At 40.3% G+C, this 24,658-nt stretch overlaps 3 long non-coding RNA genes across 3 annotated transcripts in view; 2 read left to right on the forward strand and 1 right to left on the reverse strand.

Annotated features, from left to right (window-relative positions):
- The window catches only part of LOC144307979 (uncharacterized), a 155,539-nt gene that overhangs the window by 65,838 nt on the left and 65,043 nt on the right, over positions 1–24,658 (forward strand). The gene's annotated exons all lie outside the window — the stretch shown is intronic.
- Positions 1,450–11,297, reverse strand: LOC144309164 (uncharacterized). The gene is made up of 3 exons (XR_013375251.1): positions 11,139–11,297; positions 10,606–10,963; positions 1,450–1,672 (listed from the first exon to the last, which is right to left on the reverse strand). It is a non-coding gene; the product is annotated as an uncharacterized LOC144309164 (long non-coding RNA).
- On the forward strand, positions 11,290–11,865 carry LOC144309165 (uncharacterized). Its single transcript, XR_013375252.1, has 2 exons — positions 11,290–11,579; positions 11,685–11,865. It is a non-coding gene; the product is annotated as an uncharacterized LOC144309165 (long non-coding RNA).

The following is a 24,658-nucleotide window of genomic DNA, read 5'->3' on the forward strand; positions in this document are numbered from 1 at the left end:
TCTACATTGCTTTCTAGGTACTTACTGGCAGTAGAGGTAAAAACTAAGAATTTTTGTTTATTTACTTTGTATTCAGCAACTTTACTAAATCACTTTATACCATCTCATAGTTTTTTTTTTTTTTTTTTTGAGATTTTATTTATTTATTCATGAGAGACACAGAGAGAGAGGAGGCAGAGACATAGGCAGAAGGAGAAGCAGGCTCCTTGTGGGGAGCCCGATGTAGGACTCCATCCCAGGATCACGAGCTGAGTCAAAGGCAGATGCTCAACTGCTGAGCCACCCAGGAGTCCCCTTCTCAAAGGTTTTTAATTGATTTTCTCAGGTACGCAGTCATACTATCAACTAAAGAGCTCTCATTTCATCTTTCCTTGTCCAGTCATTGTAATGCATTTACATTTACTCCTCACTGCATTTTCAAGAATCTTCAAAAAATTATTGCATAATAATGCCAATGGAAGGCACTCTCCTACCTGCTTTTTACTCTCATATTGGTATTGGTTTTAGAAGTGTGCTTCTGTTATTTGAATTTTGTTTTTTTTGCTTATTTTATGCATTGTTTTATTATTTCCTTCTTGTATTGGCTGCATAATTATTTTCAAATACATTTTCCATGTCTTTTGGTAGAATCGTTTGGCTTTCTCTGTCCACTCGATTAATGGATTGTATTAGCAGGTTTGCAAAAGTAGACCCTTATATTCTTCATAGTAACCCCATTTAGGAAACATCGTGTTTTTATGTACTAATTGAGTCGAGTGACCTCTCTAGTCTCCAGGTGCACCTGGGCAACATCGCTGTGTTCCCAGGTGTCATCACACTTTTCCCGGCTTAGCCTTGGGGGGGGTGGGGGTGAGGAATCTACCTGTGTCTATTTCCCTCTTGGCTTCTCAGCTATGAGGGAGCTCTAGCATACTAATTCAGAGCTGAGGAGAAACTGTCTCTGAGGGTCCCCCTGTTGCCTGAATGTCCTGGATGCCAGACGTGTCGGTTGCCCAAACTTTGCCTAGGACACACAAGGGAAGTGAGACTAAAGATGCATCTAAGTCCTCAATGCCCCAGCTACTCCACATTTTGTAGGCCCCAACAATTATTTGGAAAGGTCTCTTTGACAGCCATGTTGTTTAGGGAATTCCCCCACTTTGAGAGTTTTAATAGTGCCTGATGTCCTGGCATCCACAGCCCATTGAGTCTAGCTTAAGCAGAGACCAAATTGTGACATTGTGGTGTTACAGATGCAAGGCTACTACTAACAGATGAATGTAAGAAGTATATTGTTGTCTCGTGGTTCTACAAAAGTATCCTGAAAACCTTGACTAATTTGATGTAGAAACCGTCCAAAAATGCACTTACCTATAATGCCACATGATCATTTGAAAAATGTACTTTTAAAATAAATGCTAGAAAAAAAATAAAATAAATAAATGCTAGAAAACTACAAATTTACTCTAGCAATGTAAGTTATTTTTATTATACCTGCTTCATAAAGAATTGCTTATCATCTTGTATTTATTAAATATGCGTTAGAATAACTTTGCTTTTGAGACGCCTGGGTGGTTCAGTAGGTCCAAGGTCTGCCCTCACCTCAGGTCATGATCTCAGGGTTCTGAAATCAAGTCCTTGTTCAGCAGTTCTCCTCCCTCTTCTGAACCTCCTGGTTGTACTCTGTCTCTCCCTGTCAAATGAATGAATGAAAAAAAATCTTAAAAAAAAAAAAAAAGAATTACTTTCTAGGAATATATTTTAATTTGGAGGAGAAAACTGTGCCTACTTGTGATTAACTTTTATTCTGTATACTTGAAAATCTATGCTTCTTGATTTTTATTTTTCTGCTCTTAAAACAAATAATAAAAGCCACCGTGCATTTACATTTTAACAAAACCACCAAGCTCACGTATTTTAGATGGAAACAATAATCCAGGATTTAGTTTGCCTCCCAATTAAATTCCACCCAGTGTTAATAGTGGTCCAAATTGAATTTTATTATGCTGCCTTCTTGCTTAAGATAGTTAATCAGCAATGAAGTTGCAAGATTTTGTTTTTATTTTGAAGGTTTTTTTTCACATTATCCACTAATGAAGACATTGTAGAGAGCTATGTATAGTAGTTTCTTCTACAACATTAAATAAAAACTCAATCAGACACTGTTTCCCACAATGTTTATACCACTTTTAAATGTTAACAAAGAAAGCTAGATTATCAACATGTTTCTACTCTGAAGAAATGTTTTTTTCTTTGTATTCCCTGTTGCTGCTGTGAACCCTAAACGCCTGTGTCGACCGTGTTTTTAAAGTTAACCGATACTTTAATTTCCAGACTACTGAGTCCTGCTGAAGTGTTAAATCAGGGGAATCATCACACACACATAAGATAGTTGGTGCAAACACAGATATATGGTCTGTGTCTATTATTTAGGAAATAACTAAAAGAAACAGTTTGAGGAGGAAGTACAGAAAGACGGGAGGATGGGAAACAAAAAAAGCAAATGCGAAGCGGGTTCATCTGAGATAGGAAAAGAAAATCTGAAATCGAGATGATTTGTTATAGTAGTTGCAGGTGATGATAAACAATGCTATTAATGAGTTAGTGAGTTCTTCAGAATCTGGAATTTTATTTCCACGAGAAGCATAAACTCTAAACAAAAGTGTCCCATGTTGTAGACATTTAAAAATACCTAAACGTAAGAAGTTAAGTAGAGTACGTGTAGCACAGAGCATCAGAGTATTTATAAGACAACACAATGTGCCATTAGCTTTTATTTCTTCTTCAGTGGTATCAGAAAATGACAAGAAAACTCCATTATTTAGGACATTAAGTTTAATCTCTGACAAGATACAGCAAAGGTCACATTCTTTTATTCATATATATATTTTTTTGATTTGGGGATAAGCATAGAGTCCTAGGTATTTGCAAAAACAATATGGAGAAGTCCTGTGTGCCCTTCACCTGGTTTCCACATTGGTTACGTCGGATGTAACTATAGCACGCTATCAAAACCCCGAAGCTGGCATTAATACAGCAGGTGTTTCTCGTTCGGTGCCATTTTGTCCACACAAGTGGATGGAGAAGCCAACACCATCAAGGTACAGAACTCTTCCACCACCATACAGCCTCCTGTTTACAGTGACACCATCCCCACCTCCTCCCTGCCATCCCTCATCCCTTCCTATCACAAATGTCTTCCCCTTCTCTCTAGTTTTGTCACTTTGAGAATATTTTGTAGGAGGAGTCATCAACGAGATGACCTCTCGAGCTTGACTTGTTCTTAACACAATGACTTTGACATCATTCAAGTTCTTGAATATATCCATAGTTGGGTAATATCACCAGCTTTTTTTTTTTTAAATGATTTTCTTTGTGGTTATCTCAGCCAGATTTGTTAAATTTTATTTATTTATTCATGAGAGACACAGAGACACAAGCAGAAGGAGAAGCATGGTCTCCCTGCAGGGAACCGATGTGGGACTCAATCCCAGAAACCCCAGGATCGCGACCTGAGCCAAAGGCAGACCCTCAACCACGGAGCCACCCAGGTGCCCCTTTCACCAGATTTTGAAGTTATCCATTGGATATATTGTTTTGTACACAAAAAAAGTGCTTTATATTTTTTCCCATAGACCAGGGTTTGTTTTCCCCAAAAAATAAAGCAGCGGCCTAGATGCATTCACAATTAAAAATATACCCAAATAAAAGCAACTTGCACAATGAGGGGTTGATGTATTTTGCGTAAGGAGGAAGAGGCAAGAAGAGTCTTCTAGGCTCTGTTAACTGAGCAGCCCGACCATCCAGGGATATTGGTCATTTACTTGGCGATGCTCTTGCCTTTCTGGTTTTCGTTCTGTGGTCCTCAAAGTGGCTGCGGTGGCTCTGAGTATCAGACATCCCTCCATGCCATGTTCAAAACCAGGAAACAGCAGAGGCTCTTCTGGCTCATCTCCATGCGACACTGACGTTCCTAGGACATACCCTCCAGGCCTCAATAACCACAATGACTGGGTCCTCCTTTGAAACCTCAATTCTGTTTCTTCTGCTCCTGATAGTACCACTCAACCTTTCTTGAAAGTTTGCATTGACTTTGGATCTTTTCTCATGTCTTAATTTCACTGTTTTCCCTTGTAAAAAATTTTTTTAGCGAGCATCATTTTGAAAGCACACAGATAGATTTTTATCTTTACTGTCTTACCTGTCAGTGTATCTTTGACAGGAAAATTTATCTTCTGCGTATTTATTGGGATAGCTGAGGTTGAATACTTGTTTTTTTTTTTTTTTTCATCTTTTACTTTATGTGTCTAGTTTTTACGTTTGGCTCTTGTTACTTCTTTATTTGTATTTTTTCGTATGGTCCAATTATATTCACACCTCACTCCCCACTCACCTTCCCCCTTTAATTTAGCAATTGGACTAATAATGGCTTTAAAAAAAATAATTAATATATGAAGCACATTAAGGTAGAACATAACAGTGATTTCCAATTGAAAAGAAGTCCTGTTCCTGTGGTTGAGGCACCAGGGCTTTTCCTAAAAATCAATCACTTGGAAAACATCCTTGGCCATCTATTCACATATAATATCACATTCTTCACAATACATTTCCATTTTGTCCTTGGGATGCCTATACGCATATTACATCTTTTTATATCAACAAACACAAATCACCCTCATTTTTCTTTAAGGTCTGCATATTACTCTATGAAATTGGTGTGGTATAATGTATTGAACCTAATCATGCAGAAATTAAACTTACTATATAACCTTTGGGTCCTTCAAACCATGCTGCAGTGTTTGTCTTTACACTAACATTTTGGGGCACATTTAGAGTGAATTCTGACCATTGAAGTCATAGGGAGCATCCTCTAAGGGGTTGAATCAATCAGTGCCGTCCTCTAAAAAATGTAGGAAGAGTTTTATTTCTTTGACTTCTCCACATTTTTGGCCAGCACATTATAAAACTTTTCTATCTTCATCAAACATTGAGAATCTCCCACGTGTGATTAATATTTACATGTCTCATGTGTGGGGTGGAGTATCTTCATGATGAAAAGCCATCTTGGGGGTATACTTTTAAATATAGTTAGTGGTTTACATTTCAGCTCAGACAGTTATCTGTAAACTCTATGGCTCTATTAGCTGATGATAAAAAATATCTACTGTGAACGTTTTATAAGATGTTTTGATTGGGCCGGCCATTTCACATTGGTTTTCCTTTTTTTTTTTCTATTTAAACAATTTATTTATTTATTTGATTCGGAGAGAGGGAGCGAGAGCCAGGGGAAGAGCATAGGGAGAGGAACAAGCCGACTCTGTGCTTAGCACAGGGTCAGACCCAGGGCTCAATCCCAAGACCCCGAGATCCTGACCTGAGCCAAAATCAAGAGTCAGATTCTAAACGAATTGAGCCACCCAGGTGTCCCCATTGAGTATTGCTTCTTAAATATCCACATCCATACTCTCTTACATACCCTTAAAAGATATTCTTCTAGGGGCACCTGGGTGGCTTAGTCCGTTAAGCATATGACTCTTGGTTTAGGCTCAGGTCATGTTCTTCTAGTCCTCTTTTGAGGCTCCACGGTGGATGTGGGGTCTGCTTCACATTCTCTCTCCCTCTCTCGTCCTGCTCACTCTCTCTCAAATAATCAAATAAAATCTGTTTAAAAAATGATTCTCCTAAACCTCACTTTCTCTTTATATCTGTCGATGTGGGGGATCAAGGATTCTTTCGGGATATAGATTCCGCTCATACGACATGTGCCGTATGTGGTATCCCATCACTCGTTTCCTTACCTCACTGTGTGTTTCGATCTCAGACAGACCTTGCTGACCTCAGTACCCACGTGAGGAAAACGAATCTTGAGGAGACACTGCCTGCTGGGAATAGTGACCTGAGCTCGTGGATCTGCCGGGGGAGTGTTTCCAAGGACGGGAGGAGAAACCTTCCTGGGACCATTTGCAGACTAGACCTCATTGCCTTTAGGCTTGTGCTGACAGATATGAAAAGTCCTATCCCTAAGATGACTCCCCTTCCAATCACGCACATGCGCTTCCTTTGTGGCACATGCTAAAATGTCCTGTGTGTCTCTGAAATTTGACCTTTACTACGTCTCTTATTTGGTCAAACTGCATATAATCCATTTTATATGTTGCTGAATTGAATGTGCAAGATTTTTTTTTTGAATGTGCAAGATTTTACTGAGCATTTTTGTGCATGTGTTCTTAAGGGATATTGCTTATTGTGTTCTTGCGGCGTCCTGGCCTTGTTTGTGGCAGCACCGTAGTGTCCTCATGGGCTAAATCGGGAAGACTTTCCTGTTCTCGTTATGGAAACATTCATGATGTTCTTGTATCAATTCTTCTAAAATATTTGCCGGAACTCAACAAGGGAAGCCATCAGGACTGGACTTTTCTATGTGGGAAGTTTGTGTATGTGTGTTTAATCACTAACAGAATCTTATAATTATTATGCAGTAATTTGAGTCATCCTTTTTTTCTTTTTCTGGTCGGCTTTACTAAAATTTGACAATTTTGCTCATCTTCACCTTTGATCTTCATTGACTTCTCTGTGTGGTTTTTCAGTAATGTATTTATCCATTCACACTTCAATACTTATAATTTCCTTCTTTCTGGTTGGATTTAATTTCCTTCTCTTAATTTAGATCTGAAGGGAGATGATGATGTTACTATTTTGAGATTGTCTTATTGTTTTGAAAGATTTAATTTATTTATTTGAGAAGGAGCATGAGCTGGGAGGAAGGGCAGGAGAAGATGCAGACTCCTTCCTGAGCAGGGAGCTCCTTTGGGACTCGATCCCGGGACCTCAAGAATACGACCTGGGTTGTAGTCAGATGCTTAACTGACTAAGCCTCCCAGGAGCCCTGAGGTTGTCTTATTTTTGAGTATAGATTTTTACATTGATAAATGGCCTGTGAGGCACTGGTCTAGCCCCATCCCATACATTTTTGGAATGCGGGTTTCGTGTTCATTGACCTCAGATTCTTTTCCATTTCCCTTTTGACTTATTCTTTCATCCCTGGGTTACTCATGAGCATATGTTTGATCTCCGTCTGCCTATAAGACTCCCACACCCCAGTGCTGTGGATTTCCAGTTCGCTTCCACTGTGGTCAGAGACACACATATTGCCCAATTTCTATCCCTTCACATTGACTGAGACTCGCTGTATGGCTTCCTAATGTCTAACCAAGAATGTGCTCCATACGTGCTGGGGGACAATGCCTCTGACAAGTAATGTGCAGAAAGAGGCTTCCTCACTGAACAAGCTAATGGTCCAGTCACTCTACAAAAAAAAATGCCCTGCAAATGGAGGATTTCTGGGCAGCATGCAGGCAGGAGGTTGTGTTCACCTTTTTGAGAAGCTCTGGTGCTTGCAGAGCTGCTGGGTCTCCTGGCTCCCATGCAGCTGTTTGAGGGGAAGGCCACGGGTCAGCGTACGTTACCAGTCTTCCCACTCTTCCCAAAACTCACCCTAATTTTTCTTGAACACACCCTCCGCTGATTGCTGCAAGAAGCATTTGGTTAATCAAATTTTGAGTCTTTTAATTTTGACAAGTAGGAGACCTCAGCGCTCTTCTGGATGAGCAGACTTTTACTCCGTGTTTCACAGTTTCATTCTTGTTTTTGTTCTTTTACTTTCTGCCCTTACCTCGGTTTACATCCATCCCTCTGTCATCTGTGAGTACAGCCGGTTGTGCTTTTTTGTCTTGCTTCCTCAGACTCGTATTTGTAGTGTGAGTTTTTAGCATTAACCAATAGGATACACGTTTCAACTTAAGGCTTATCTTTCCGTCTGCGTCTCCGTTCGGGGCATACCACAAAGCGTTCACAAAGGCACATGTTAATTGTCACTAAATCCAAACTATTTTCTAATGGTCTGTGTTTATCTCTTTTGTCCCACACATGTGTTAATTGTGTTTCCCTTGATTTACAGACACTTGGGACTTTTCCAGTTGTCCTTTTGCTCTGGAACTTCTGCTAATTGCACCGTGATGAACGTGCATGTCCCTGGTGTTTTCAGTGTGTGCAACGTGGTGACATCTGTTTTATGTTGCAGCATTTGGTCAATTGGTCAGCATTGTGCGCTTGAAGAGAGTGTGCAAGGTGTGGCTGCCGGTTACATCACACCGTATATGCGAGTCATGTGTCGTGGGCTTGCATAGAATCTTTACCATTTAAAAAAAAAGATTTAATGTATTTATTCATGAAAGACACACAGAGAGAGGGAGAGACACAGGCAGAGGGAGAAGCAGGCTCCCTACAGAGAGCCTGATGGGGGACTAGGTCCCAGGATCCTGGATCATGCCCTGACCCTGAGCCACCCAGGTGCTCCAAATCTTTACCATTTGTAATCATTTCCTTCCTGTTCTATCAGCAGCTTCAGTAGATATGTTAAAATAGTAACATAACATAATGATGTAGAAAATAGTCTACATCAAGAGCATGTCCGTTTGTCCTTTACAGTATGTGAAATTTTGATTTAAATATTTGGACGCTCCTCTTTTGTAATTTCTACACCCAATGTGGAGCTGGAAGCTACAACTCTGAGATGAAGAGTCCCATGCTCCCCTGACCAAGCCAGGGAGGTGCCCCATAAATATTTCAAAGCTCTTTTATTAGTCACCAATGGATGCATAAATTAATGTCTTCTGGTTAAATTATGAAATACCCCCACAGTATCCTTCATCATGATTTCTGCCTTGCGTTTTGTTTTGTTTGAGACTAATATTCCTGCATTCGCTTTGTTTGTTAGTGTTCTCATGATAACACCTTTTCTCATAACTACAATTTTAACCTTTACCTATTTTTGTGTTTATGGTTTATGTCATAGACCTAGCATGTATTTGGATTTTAATTCCACTCAATAGGAGAGTTATTTTTCATTGTACTATTTAGAATGCTACTATTTATTATAATTAGGGTCTATTTACATTTTGTGATAGATTAAATATTTTTAAATTAAGGCATTTCTACCTTTTTTGTTGCTCTTACAATGCTTTACTTTTTAACTCTACTTTGGTATTTGCTCTCAAAGACACAAAATGAATGAATGCCTGAAGTCTTGTGAAAATGGGCATCCCAGACAATGTGATGAACCTATGAGGACGCTTTATCATCAATTAGTTTCTCTCATTTTTTTCTGCAGTGTTCATTTACTTCCTTCCTTCCTTCCTTCCTTCTAGTGTTAACTTCCTTCTCTCATATGCACACACACACCTCCATGAAGCATTTTTACTACGATGTATGAAGCCCACAGTGCTCACGTCTTAAACTGTCACTAATGAAACTTTCAATCATCTCTGGGCTTCCACCTAGAAACGTTTACCATTTGTTTGAAAAAGCAATTTAGTATTTCCTTTCTTTCTGGTCTGCTGACTAGTTCTTAGTATTTTTTTTTTTTAATTGTGGGCTATTTTGCTAACATTGTTAGAGAAAAAGAAGGAAGAGTGGTGGGTCTTGGGCAATTCAGTAAGAGAACAAAATGAAATGTATGAATAGATATATAGATAGGTAGATAATAGATATGATGGATAGATAGATGATAGATCGATGGATGATAGATGATAGATAGATGGATATATGGGTAGATGGATGGTTGATAGATGTGATGGATCGATGGTTGGATGGATAGATGATAGGATGGATAGATAGGTGATAGTTATGATGGATAAGTAGATAGAATGATTAGATAGATAGATGAATACAAAGATAGATGTAGATAGGTGACAGATTATGATACATAGATAGGTGATAAGTAGATAAAAGATAATAGTAGATAGGTGATAGATAATAGATAGATGATAGATAGTTTACCAGAAACAAATAACAAAATCATCCCTACAAAAGAGCAGAAATCTAGGGCAGAAAGGAACACTGGTCATTATGGATCTGAGTAAGAGATACATCAGCAGCCGTTGTGTGAAGATGTCACAGTAGTATCTGAGTCCTCTCTGCTCTAGCAGTGTTTCTCTTGCTGGGACATCTGGGCTGAGGTGGGGGAGAAGAGTGGGGAGCGTCTTCCCTGCTGAAGGGTAGATTTCTCCACGGTGGTTTCCTCTTAAGCAGCACTGACCCTGGGATGCCTGGGTGGCTCATTGGTTGAGCATCTGCCTTCAGCCCAGGGCATGATCCCAGGTCCAGGGATCAAGTCCCACAGTGGACTCCCTGCGGGAAGCCTGCTTCTCCTTCTGCCTATGTCTCTGCCTCTCTCTCTCTCTGTATTTCTCATGAACAAATAAATAAAATCTTAAAAAAAAAAGAAACACTGACCCCTCAGCAGCAACCACAGCACACACAGAGGAGGCACCATGTTCACGTGTGGGTTCTTAGTACATGAATTTTGAGTGATTCTTTGCTAATCAGCCTGCCTTGCGTGGAGGCTCTTTCCAGGAGGGAGCAGCAGAGACTGTGGACAGGGGCTTGGGCAGCGTTCTCAAGGGAGGAGAACGTTATTCATGTTCATTCACGCAACATCAGGAACATCACTGAAAAGATTGCCTTAATGTATTTGCAAGCACTTCACACACCGTAGGAAAACAAGTGTTGTATTTGCTTGCACCCAGAATGCAAAAGATTTGCTTATTTTTTTTTTAAATACTTTACCAGTTCTATGGCCTTTTTCAAGCTTCAAACCAAGGCAGTGCACATGTTCATCCACCCATTGGGCTGTATCACTTTGTAGATCCGTACATGGTGAGTGGGTTCCCCCTGCTGCAGGCTCTGCAGGACATTCCCTGAGATCCCATCATCACAATCGCTTGGGTGAAGATTCACATTGACTGAAGAGCGTTGAACTGAAATAAGCAGGGAGAGTCACTGCAGAGACTCAGAAGCCAGAGTCCATAGGCATGACCCGCCATGCCATTCGTTACGGCTTCCTTTTCTCGTCCACTAGGAGGATTAATTAACCTCAAATACATCCTGGTCACTGTGGCACATTTCCCTTCAAAATCCATGCTTTCTAAAAAAAAAAATTAAAGACACAGGATTTTGAACTTGTATAATAAGCACAAGAGGCGCATCACTTAATGTTTCCAGGAAATGAATCGAAAACACAGGGCTCTGTCCAATGAAAAGACAAATCCTCACACCCTCTCTGCCCCTGCATGTACCTTCCATCCTGTGGAAGGACTTACCTCACCTTGGGTTCATGGATGGACTCCCTCAATGACTCTTAACCTCCGGAATATATACTTTTTACTCGATTTCTCACTGCTCCAGTGGGTCAAACAGCAGCCCTAAAAATATTATGTGTGAGTCCTAAGCCCAGAACCTGTGAACCAGACTTTATTTGAAAATAGAATCTTTGCAGATGGAGTCAAGAGAAGATGAGGTCATAGTAGATTGGAACACACCCAGCATCCAATGACTGGTGTCCTTGTAAGAGACAGAAGAGGAGACACAGACACAGAGGAGAAACCATGGGATGATGGAGGCAGAGATGGGAGGGACACAGCCACCAGCCCTGGGACGCCTGGAGCCCCAGATGCTGGAAGAGGCAGGAAGGACCCTGGTGTACATTGCACCCAAAGTTTGTGCTGGGTGGGAATCGGGACATCCCCAACAGAACTCGTAAAGTAAAACTCAATACCACTGGAAATAACTACCCTACCAACTCCCTCAGCACCCCACCTCCCCAGACAATCACTGATAATGTGTCTCCCTGTATCTCTCCTTCCCAGGTTCCATCCTTTCTCCATATCCAAACCACCTTGAATTATTGTGCGTAGCACTATGGCAGCCTTGTTCCCTCTGCACTCTTGGCTCTGGGGTCTCGGAACACTTAAGACACTCTGTGAAACAAAACATCCTTTGAAGCTGCATCTACCATTTCTGGAAATTAAAGTAGCATCATCCTCCTTAGAGATATTACTGGCAACACATGGCTTGGGGAAAGTCTTTCCCTAAATTCTAAATGCTCCAAAACCTATAGCACCAAGTGTTCTATGCCTTTGCCCAACTAATCCATTCAAAGTTCTGGTCAACTACCAAACTTTGGTCACATCTGTTGACTACTGATCATTTTTTTTGAATACATAGAGTACTGTATTTCTTTCACAACACAGGCTCGTGGAAAAATGAGATCCCTACGTCTTCCGTTGTATGCACCTGTGCTTCCTACGTGGCTAAATCATTCCCACCTTTGTGGATTATTGGTTAATTCATTCTGAATTCATTGTGAATTATCTCTCATTTCCCTATGGTTTCCTTAAGTATCTTCAGATGCCTTCCTTTGTCCGCTATGTCAACTCTTCCTGCACCGTCCAGTTCATGTACTACGTCAGGATTGGAGTCTTGGTCATTTACTCTACTGAGAAATCTGCTATCCCTAGAGTCTTAAACAGCAATTGCTCTTTGTACCACGACGTCTAGGATGCAATTAAATGTCCGTTAATCTTACGATAATAGGCCTGCAGTGGTTTCAGAAACAAATCCTCATTAGAGCCAACAAATACCCTTTCTCACAGGGGATACGAAGGCACCCTGTACAATGTGGGAAACGGTTTCTACCCGACTTCTCATGGAATTAAGGAGTTTAATTTCCCATTTCTGAGGAAAATAGGCTCACCCTTCTATGGAGACTGAGCTCCCGAGGATTAGACAGGAAGAATTGATAGAGTGAAATCAACGCAAAGCACAAGGAGAAAAAAATCACACACACTCTCAATCATTGTTTAATTCTATAAAAGTATTTAGCAGCACTTAGGAGATAAAGTCTGAAACCAAATGCTAAAACCTAAAATAAATTATTAGCAAGAAAGACAATCACGTGATGACTTAATTTTGGTGGACTATGAACATCCTTCCATGGTCTGGCCCAGAATAAAACTTTTTCCAAGCTTCCATGCTAGAAGATGATCACAGTCTCCCCAAGATAGAGTCTAGTTGTCTCAAACAAACATCTCATCTTCATCAAATCCTACGTGGAATGTTTTATTTATTTATTCATTCATGAGAGACACGGAGAGAGAGGCAGAGACTTAGGCAGAGACAGAAGCAGTCTCCCTGTGGGAAGCCCAATGCGGGACTCGATCCCAGGACCCTAGGGTCACTACCTGAGCCAAAGGCAGACACTCAACCACCCAGGTGTCCCAAAATGTTTTCTTTTTCTTTCTTTCTTTCTTTCTTTCTTTCTTTCTTTCTTTCTTTCTTTCTTTCTTTCTTTCTTCTCTTTCTTTCTTTCTTTTTTTTTTTTTAAAGATTTTATTTATTTATTCATGAGAGACACAGAGAGATGCAGAGACCCAGGCAGAGGGAGAAGCAGGCTCCATGCAAGGAGTCTGATGTGGGACTCAATCCTGGGACTCCAGGATCCCGCTCTGGGCCGCCAAACTGCTGAGTCACCCAGGGATCCCCCAAAATGTTTTCAAGTCATTTCACATAAGTACCCTTTGTCCAGAAGCCATCCTCACAACCATGTTCTCCATCAGGATTGCTTACTTCTTTGCTTCAAGGAGGGATTATTTCAAAGCATTAATGGTACCTTGTCTTGTGGGTTATTTTAAGGTGAAAGTAAGTCTGGGGAAGTTTATCATGAAACCAACAATGATAAATTAAAGGCTGTTTGTGTAGTTGAGCTATGATGTCCTTGCCCCGTGCTTAGAGGATCTGAAACATCATTTCTGTCCCTTGATGTAGTGATGGGTTTGCACCAAATGTGTCATTCTCATGGTATCCCTCCCCTGGATTGGCCTGTGCAGCAAAGGCTGTAAAATATCAATAGGCAACTATTTCCACAATTCTCAGTTGTGAAGACACTAAAATTGAGCACATACCTTAATCAGTCCGCACTTGCATAAGCGATCCTTTTGTGATCACGGGGGTCTGCGGAGGTGCTCAGATCCCACACATTAAAACAATTTCTTGTAAATAAACAAGTACGCGGTTTATATCAATTATCCCGGTTCCTGCACAAGGCAGTGAATTTGTTTATTTATGAAGTAGGAGTCGAAGTAAGTAGGAAGATTTCCTCACGTGTAATTAAGAGCAGGTCACTGTGTGGGCGAATCCTGAAAGAAAGTCGGGTTCAAGAATCTGGGACCCCAAAATGGGAGGCCACGCAACAGGCCCCAGATTAAGAAGGCAAGACTTCTTCTCTGTGACCACCCTGGGGTCATACACAGTCTTAGGATTTTACCACGTACATTCAGTGGCAATACCAAGTGATATCCTATGATATGATGAAAACTAAGAACTAATTCATATTCTTTTTTTGCAAGTATAGTAACATAAAGACATACTGTATTATATTGTGTTTTAACACTTAGTATGTGATTCAGAATTACAGACCGCAAGGAGAAGCGATATTTATTTTTAATTATTTTTGTAGATACCTACTTTCTCATGCAAATATTCCCACTTACACTTGTTCGAAGCTAGGGACCAAGTCTTCATAACCAGGCATGTGTAGGAGCGACCTGTCATCTTACCATTTTATGAATCTCTTCACGCCCATCTTTGACACATTAGGCATAGAATCACTTAAATATATTAGCTAATTAAACAAAACCCACTCTGTGGACTATATGGAAAGCCTTATAAATAAATGTACACATGAACACAAAACGGAGGATATCTTTGCTTACATACACTGCCTAGGATTTTTTTTTTTTTTTTTTTTTTTTTTTTTTTTACTGCATAGGATTTGACAGAGAGACAGAGATTAGGTTTGCTTTAACGCGCTTGGGACTCGGTCGTGAGTCCAACTGAGAATCCATTCTCTCCTGAGTGTACCCATTGGCTATGACAAAACCTTCCAGAATTTGCTGTCCCATGTAGCATGTCTCTTGCAAAGGAATGTCCTCCCTCAAACCGATTTGGAGCAGACATTCATGATTTCACAGCCAGCAAGCTGAATCCCCATCGTCTCCCCCCTGCCCTTTCCAGCCCTCCCAAAATAAGAGCCCAGGCTTGGGATAGGGGGATATCCCTCCTGTTTACCCTCATGTTTCCTTTTTGTACCTTCTTGGGGTACTTGATGATCTTCAAGTGTGATCACCCATTGACTTTGAAGGCATGGGCATTTGACATAGCATTCATGATAGACTAGTAATCCTACATTATTACGCCAGACAAGGGAAATCCACATATATTCAAACATGTTTGCTTTGCAGATATTCTATTGACTCCATTAGGGAAAAAGTAACACATAAATACATGGTTCCTTGACGTTTCAACATGTTTCAACATCTGGACTTCTCTGTAGCAGAGGCCAGGGGCAAAGTCTCAAGGATCTCATTTTCCCAGACCAGATTTAATTCTGTCTAAAACACTGTTCGATGAGTCTAGTATTGACAACGTCCTAACTCCAAACCTGTAGTTAGAAGTAAGACTTTGCATAGCAAAAAGGTGGAATATGACTCAAGCGTGTTAGATTCTAAGGTGATCATGGCACGTTTCCTGTGTACTTGTATCTTCCCATTGGCCCCCAGCGCTCAGGCCAGGTGTCACTCATGGGAGGTGGTTGGTGTCCGTCCACCATGTCTCAAATGTCCCAAATGGCTCCCTGTTCACAGTAAGGGATGCCTGTCCATGGACAGCGTCAGGAGTCGGCCTCCACCTTCCTTTGTTTTAAATACTGGTCTTTTCATGAGATGAAGGCTACTCTTTAAAGCATAGAAGTGTAGGATACGAATACCTTTGGATTTTGTATTCATAGCTATCCTCAGACTCTTCCTAAAGCTCTCAAATCCTTGTTCCTCCCTTGGGCTCATAGCCATGTGGTGTTTACTAGTTCATTTTGCTCACGTGTTCATTTTCCTGAAGCTGTAAAACAGAGTTTCTCATCTTCAACACTAATGGTATGACAGGCTGCATAAATCTTTGCTATGGGTGGCGGTGCTGCCCTGTGCATTGTAGGTTGTTCAGCAACATCTGTGGTCTCTACCCACTAGATAGCAGAAGCATCCTCCGTTGTCAGAACCAAAAATGTCTCCATAAGGGCCTAGTGCTCCCTGAGGTGGGTGAGCAAAATTATCCCCTGTTAAGCACCACCCCTGTAGACAACTAATGGTTTATCCATGACCCCTCCATTAGACAACAAGTATGATGACGCCAAAGACTATATCCTATTTATATATGAATTTAACCAGGGCTGGAGCACAGCCTGGCTATGTTAGTTCCTCAATCAATATTTATTACATTACATTGCCTGAATCCAGTGTTTAAAAATTCCTTGAAATAGCAGAAAAGTTTTACCTATCATCATTATCTTCTTTCAAGAGATGATGGTTTCTAGAGACAAGGACGTCTCATAGATTCAACCACAGGCATGAAACGTGCAATCCACATAAATCCTAATTATCATAATATGCAAAGGGGAAAAAACGCAATCTGCAAGTTTCATAGGGAGATACGGCATTCATTTTTATTCCATAACTCAAGGTTTAGGAGCAGAAGAGACCAATTATTATCAGAGAGATTTATTTTCACGTCGAAATTAGCACAGTTCCCTGAGTTCTCCTTGTATAAACAAGCAGCAGTGCATATCTACCTGCCACAGACTCTCTGCTTTCATATTTCTGTAAAACCAACGACCTGGTGAGGACTTCCTGGATCAAATCAGTGTATTTGCCTGGTAATTTGTCACCTCTGAGGAAATGTTGACATTGACGTGTAATTGGCACATGTATTTGCACATAGGCGTTTTCCTACGTAAATCAGCAAGATGACTTGCTGGAAAAACTATCACGATGTCACATTCTTGGCTGCGAGGGAGACATCTTTGTGTCCTGTAAAGAGAAATTGTCTCCAGCCTCATGGGTCCAACACCCATCATTTCCATGTTGGCTTCAGGCGGTACCCTCCCTCCCTCTTAATGGTGATACCAGGAGGAGAGGGATGCCAGTTTTGGTGTATGCCAAAATGGTATGCCTCATTGACACATTTTGTGATTTTTGTCTGTGTTTTGTTTTGTTTTACCTATTTTCATTACTCATTATTAGTGGTAATTATGTCTCAGGGGTTATGGTGAATTCTGAATTTGAGACTATTAAACAATTACTAAGGTATTTTTTTGTCTACATAAATTAGGAAAAAGTTAGCAGGGAACGTATCTATCAACCCCATTGATCAGTCCATATGCACACACACACCTTGTGGATAAAGAATCTATGAACGTTTTTGTGACAAACAGATAAGGCAAGCTCACTGGGGAACAGTCTTTGGGATCAGTCATATTCTTCTGAAAGCACAATATAGTTGCCATCCAAGATAAAAAAAAAAAGAACGCCCCCACGTAGAAGATACATGACTTGACTTGAGGACATCACAAATAAAATTCGTGGTGAAACTTAGGTATTAAAAAAAAAAAAAGAAAAACTTATGTATTGGTGGTAGGAAACTTAAGCGTTTGCCGTGTGCTTTGATGGATTCCCTCTCATCAGGTGTATACTTGTGCTGGATTGCCAAGAAATTAGAAAAAAGATGAAGAGTAGTTAAGACTAGTAGCTTTCTTCAGGGCAATTTAATTATAAAAGTGATTATTCTTCAAAGATTGTGTCATAAAGAGCTAGCATTATGCAACAGGGGAATAAAACAGATCATATCTTTAAAGGAGATTTGAACTATGAGTTTTTATTCAGGTGTTCACAGTCTGTCTTGCATTAGAAGCCTTTTTTTCTTTTTAATAGAGGCCCTTTTTTTTTTTTTTTAAAGATTTATTTATTTAGACATAGAGAGAGAGAGAGAGGCAGAGACACAGGAGGAGGGAGAAGCAGGCTCCATGCAGGAAGCCCGATGTGGGACTCGATCCTGGGACTCCAGGATCGCACCCTGGGCCAAAGGCAAGCGTTAAACCGCTGAGCCACCCAGGGATCCCCAGAAGTATTGTTTTGACATGAGTAGATGCAGCTTCTAAGAGCTAACTTTGTTATCAACTACAAAGAGGGGAACATAATCCCATTGAAAACAAAGAAAGCACATCCCAAGCTTGGGGAGGGGCCTTAATTTACTTTGCTTACCTATTAAAGATAATATATTGTTTTGAGAGAAGGCTTGAAGAAACCAAAGGGGGAAAAAAAACCAGAAATGAGCCGAATTATTCATTTTTATGAAACCTATTATAATTGGTTTATAAGACTCCATAGCACTTGGCAGGAACACATCAGAGTAATTCCATTTAAAAATATTTGGACAGAAAGAGATTGCACGATTAAGCAACTTTGATAGAGAACTTTCCACACTATTTTCGGTATGCCCGAGACTCCGCGTAATGTTTTTAAATGGGGTCTTTGCCAGAGTGAAACACATTAAGGCACATCAGGTCAACTTGCACTATTGGGAATTGTGTTGTGATTCATTTTGTAAACCATTTGTTTTGTAAATGACAATACCGGGTTTTCAAGTCCTCAAATCCTCCTGAACAGCTGAAAATCCAATGTGCTCCGTTCCAAATACTGTTTCAAAGGGAAGATGTACCCCTATTGTTCCATTGTGGTCCTACGTACATGGACAAAGAACATACAAAACAGTTACTCCAAACTTCAGGCAGTCTGAGCTTGGAGATTTGCACACCACACCAGCCACCTACTGACATATATGCTCCTTCAGATCTTCTATAGTATGATTCTAATATTTTGAAGAAGAAATGTATGTGTCCATAACCTTATTATGTGGGCTCCTGGGTGGTGGCTCATTGGGTTAAGCATCCAACTCTTAATATTGTCTCAGGTCATGATCTTAGAGTCATGGAACTGGGCCCCCCTTCAGTCTCTATGCTCTGTGGGGAATTTTTTGTATATTCTCTCCCTCTCCATCTGCTTCTCTCCCCTGAAATAAATAAATATCTTAAAAAAAAAAAAAAACAACCTTAGTATGCTTGAATACCAAAAAGGAATTAAACGTACCCTCAACGTTTTCCTCATTCATATCCTACCCACAACACGTTGTTCCTTCTTGTGGCATGCAAAGAGTTGCCCATGCCCTGAATAAACCATTTCTCATTCCCTAATAGGCCGATAGTGGGATGAAGCTGTTGGATCAAGCATTAAAGTATTAAAAACTAGACTAGATGCTCAAAACAGGGTCACTTGTGCAAAGCCATGCCCCACATCACCAAATAGACACCTGACCTCCAACCTATGTACAGTTTCAACCTCCTCCTGGAATGGCATCTTAACCCAGGCAACCTGAAGTCACCTCATCAGCCCTAGTGAGGTCACCCATCTGGTAGACCCATGTCATCCCCTAAAGGAAAGTGACCTTGCCATAATCAATTTGCTTTTTGCTAAGAGAACCTCCTTCTTTCCTGTCCCTTCTGCCTTTTACAGTCTTCATTCTGTACACCTCCTCAGAGCTCCATTCTATATGATACCCCATTCAGGAATCCTTGAATGAAACAAACAAAGTATTTAGAATTTTCTCAGAATTGTTCTATTTTGTTCTGCTTTGTTTTTACCAAAAACTGACCAGTCCCTCTGGCACTTCATTGTGGATATATGACTACATTCTTCCTCACTGACTGAGAATGAAGTCCTGTCCTTACCTTGTACACATGGGACATGAAGAGAAGTGGTGTCCCTTGAACCTGGGCCACCCTACCCACCATTTGAATGGAATCAACCACAAGTGGGATGGAGTTGGAAATGCCAGTTATTAGTATCCTGGATCCCTGTATGACTGTGTGGAGCAGAGCCAGCCATCCTCCTGGAAAATGGGAGACCTCATTTTTCTGGTAGATCCTCCTATTACAGCCCTGTATTTTTGGACTGAATAACACACGCTGAGTTATGTATGTGATTGTCTGTTTCTTCATGCAAAGTCTAGTCATTTCACTATAATATTCAAAAATACAATTTTGAGGGGCACCTGGCTGTCTCAGTCAGTAAATCATGCAACTCTTGATCTTGGGGTTGTGAGTTCAAACCCGAGATCAAGTGTAGAAATTACTGAAAAATAAGATCTTAAAAAAACCCCACCAAAATACAATTTTGAAGGCATTTTGTCTCGTGTATTTTTGAATGGGAAAATAAAGGATTTTACTACTTTCAAGAAATTTTGCTCATGACATGATGGCTCTTCAAAGCTGAAGAAATGCTGCTTGATCTGTTTCATTATGGGGTGATGGTTTGTGTGTGGAAGATCATCAAATTGAAATCGAAGGACTCATTTGCTAGCTCTGAAGACTTTGAGCCAATTAATGATTGTCTTTAATTCTTAGTTTTTATGTTGGGGAAGGGACTGTGAACTGAAATAAAAGTGTTGTCGCAAATATAAATAAATTTGGAACAGATGCTCCATAAATACTCAATGTGCTTTTCAGTCTGGCGTCTTCAGGTATTTCAGCAGAAATGTGAAAGACCTTCTGTGGTTTTATCTCCAGGAAAGTAGAGGCAGCTAAATGATGTTCTATTCCTATGTCAGCAGTGAAGTAAGGAAGAAAGGAAGTTGTATAGGAAAATTACTTTGAACCAAATTATCAATGCTCTAAGTTTTACCTGAAACTAGCCAGCAATGTATTTTTCAGCATGAAAAATGTACAGATACCAGTCATCAAACTTCTCATTTTAAATTAAAAAATTTATGGATGTGTATCTACTGGTTTTTATTTTTGATTATATGACTTTTTTTTTTGAAAGAACTACTTTATTCCCAACATGAAAAGACTTTTGTTGTAGTTTTTTTTGTGTTTTAAAAAATATTTTACATAAAAAATTATTTATTTATTTGAGAAAGCACACAAGTAGGGGGAGGGGCAGAGGGAGAAGGAAAGTATGAATCTCAAGCAGACTCTGTGTTGAGTGTGGAGCCCAACGTGGGGCTCGTTCTCACTTCTCTAAAATCATGATCTGAGCTGAAATCAAGAGTTGGATGCTCAACCAATGGGGCCACCCAGGCCCCCTTTCTTGCTCTTTCTATATTTCCATGGATGTATCACCATTCTTGCTTCCAAAACATAATATTGGAGTTGCCATTTGCGATCATTTTGTATTTTCTTCCATTTACTCCTTGCTTGGCTTGTAGACTTTTAGTGAGTTACGTACTGAAGCTCCTTCTCTAAAGATTTTTTTTTTCTGAATATAGGCAATTGTAAACATCTCGTGTAGCTGTTTTATAAAATTATGTACCACATCAAAACATGGTATAGAATATATATATATGGCAAATGTTTTATGGAACCCCATATCTTGCCATTATGAAATTTATAGTTCAACATGTTGGGCAGGAAGACTTCTCATGGGTGAGAAGGAGCATGTTGAATACTGCATGGACCCTCCCTCTGTGGTAATGGTAAGAAGAATCTTGGGAAAAGAGGCTGGTGTGTAAATGCATGGGTATGTTTATCATTTTTCTGTAAGTTTATAATGAACACGACTTTTACGTTGCATAAATGCACACTGTGGGGCATAATAATTTCTATTTTGTCAGTAAAAGATCGCTTCTACATCTGGCAGGGGTGATAAAAACCACCTCAAAGCTGTCCACGTATATATTCTGAGAAACCATCTACATGTTTTCTTCTCTTGTATTCGAAGCATAGCAAATATAAAAGACAGCTTCATTAACAATGAGATGGATGCCCAACTGCTTTCTGGGTGCAGAATGTTCTGGGCAAGCCTAGGCAGATGGATTAGTGCCAACCTGAAAAATTAATACAATTAGAAACAGGTGTAAACATGATCGCCAACCAACAGAGCCATCTCCCTAAAAATAGTGCGCTGTTTCAGCCTCCAACTACAAACCTTGATTTATGTATCTTTCAAGCTTGAGATAATTTCGTCCCCTCTCCCTCATACCTTCGTTCCCTAACATTCAAAATGCATCAACCGTGAAAAATACCCGGGGCTCGGAACATTAATAAGAGTTTGGAACATGTTTCTTCCTGAAGGTTTTATATCTTCAGACATCCTCCCATCTGGGGCGGCATAGGTATGTGATAAACCCAGTTCAAAAGGAATGTAACCGGCATGAATGAAAGATATTGAAAGTTTATATTTACTCTGTAAATCACACACCTGGTCTCAAATTCTCTGACCTCAGAGATGCTTGCCGTTCCACCTAGCGTAAGCGGAAGTTTGCCGATTACTTACTCGAGGAGGCAAAATTATATATATATAGTTGCATTAGGGAGATGTAAATCTTAGAATCCTTTCATAGAATTATAATCTTAAAAAAAAACTTTACTAATCGAGCATATAAATGAGAAAGTTAGGTGGAGGGCTATGCACAAAAGCAAAAATGCATAATTTTGCTGAAGAAAGGCTGCGTAACGCGTTTTTAGGGACTTGGCTGTGACGTATATTAGATTGGTCAATGCTCAGTTAATTCGGCACCCAGAAGGCCTGCTTCTGCTCTGACACCAAGGAAGGGTGCCTCGTTCCTATATATTTGAGGGTCAGCATGTCAGCTGCCTTGCAAATATACCACATTTAATTAGCTTCAGCATCGTCCACATCAGACACACCCTGGAAAGTTTTAGAAAGTCTCCAAGTAGGTAACTGCTACATTTTAACCTCAGGGAATGACGCGTTGGCCAACCATTTCCCTATCCTTTCCAGATGAGGAAGGGAGATAGTCTGAGAAATAAATTCTGGGTCTCCCTGCTGCTCCATGTCACAGGAAGAAGTGAAAGAAGAAATGCGGTAACTTTGATAAATGGGTTCCTTCTGTTTCGAGAGTTTCTCAAGGCACATGAGAAAAAGAGAAAATAATAACTCAAATAAGCAGAAAAATATTCGAGGGTAATTTATGAGCTTCATTGAAAATACTCCCGTAATTATTTTCTATAAATTAAGCTGGTAGTAATTAGTGTCTAGTAGTGATAGACACTTCCAGTATAGATGCATATGGGTTGCTCACCCAGGTCACCCTCAACTTATATAAGCAGGATTATATAGAATAGCCGTTTGTATAGAAAGACCTCAGTGAAATCATCAATGATCTTATTTTCCTTTGTATTATTTCGCGTATTTTAAACCTTTGGGTTTTATCCTCAAAGCCTAATCATGTCAATCCATCATTTTTAAATAATAGATCAACCTCCCAGAATTTATAAGGAAAGACATCACCTCCTGAATTATCTCTCCATAAAATAAGCTTAGTTACTAACATACAGTATTTAATTTAAGCTTAAGGATGCTCCTTAATATTTCACTTTGAATTACTAGGTCTCCCTCTCATTAAACTGACAGATGATTTCACTCCAGCAACAAATACGGGTTTTCTTCGCCCCAGGGGAGGATATACTGCAGAACAGTCTTGGCTTCACAAGACAGGTTGAGTACAGAGTCCTATTGTTGAACCCTGCTCAAAATTCTTTGCCCATAAATGTGGGCTGTGTAATTCAGTATAATGGCCGGATACTTTTCTAGGATGGAATTTGCGTTTGTGCCTTGATTTTAAGGCTCATAAATTAACGGAGGCCTCCGTAGTTCATGGTGTCAGAGTCTGGTAGTTCGGTAGAACTTCTGCACTGTGATCACCATCGGGGTGGTTTGGCAGATGCTGAGTGGGGAAAGCACACGATCTTGTCTTCACTGAGTTGAAGAATTTTCACTTGACCTTGGGATGAGAGGAAAGAAGAGATAAAGTCTCCTATAGGTTGTCGCAAGGAGGCCATTGGGTAAAATGAGTGTTGCTTTTGCCTTGGCATGGTGGTGTTACCTGCATTCTTGCTCACTTGACCCTTACTGTGATTGAGCGTGTCTTCTGCTCCATTGACGAATTCCCGTCTAGCAGTATCTTCCCGTTTTACTAACGAGATCAACAGTCCTGGCAATGCTGCGGGATGGGACCTGCTACAAGAACCTGCCCCCAACCTACCAGAACTTCCTGGGCCATCCCGCTGGGCAGGCTTCTGTGGTCTCGCTCTGCGTTCTGCACACCTTCTCCTTAGGAACAGCCTCAGGGTCTGTCCTCCTGGATGTGGCATCCTAAAAGCCATCTGTGACTTAGAAGCACATCCAATAGCCCACTTTTAGTGTAGACTGACCCAATTTCATGGTTACTTGTCCCTCTTCTTTCTGTGGTTCCTTCTCAAGGTGTTGGAATAGCACCAGCTCCCTTTTGACCGCACAAATAACACATTTCTCCCACCTCTTTCCCTCACCTTGTTTTCCAACACCATGCATCCAACCTCTTAGAGTAACCCTCTCATCCTGCCATCTTCAACTCAGGACTTCTGCAAAATCCGTGTTGGTTTTCTCAAACATTGGACATGGTCTTTTCTCCCTGGAGATCTGAGAGCATCCCAGACCTGGGGAGTCCGTTGCCCTTTTACAGGGCTTCTTGAGGGATCTGAACACATAGCTTTGTCTGCACAGTCTTTGAGACCATGTGGCCAATGGACCTAGAGACATTGTTTTTCATAAATTAGAATATATACATAGGATCAAATACTGAAAGGCAAACTTGTATTTTTACCACCACATCCAGACTTTATGATTTCCTAGGGAACTGAAAAATATCACTGCGTGTGTGTGTATTTTCCCCATTTTTACATGCTGTTCGGAGTAGCCTGAAGAACCATTAACTGTGTTTTCACAGTACAAAATGCTCCTAGCCTCAGTAAAATGAACACACTAAAAGTAAACTTTGGAAATCACTACAAATGTGCTCAGGATGAGACACATAGATTTAGTAGATCAGTACAAGAAAGTGTTCTAATTGGTTTAAATGAAATAAAAATTCAGTATTCTCTTTTTAATTAAAGTAGAAT

The sequence above is a fragment of the Canis aureus genome, chromosome X, assembly GCF_053574225.1.
Source record: "Canis aureus isolate CA01 chromosome X, VMU_Caureus_v.1.0, whole genome shotgun sequence".
NCBI classification, from domain to species: domain Eukaryota; kingdom Metazoa; phylum Chordata; class Mammalia; order Carnivora; family Canidae; genus Canis; species Canis aureus.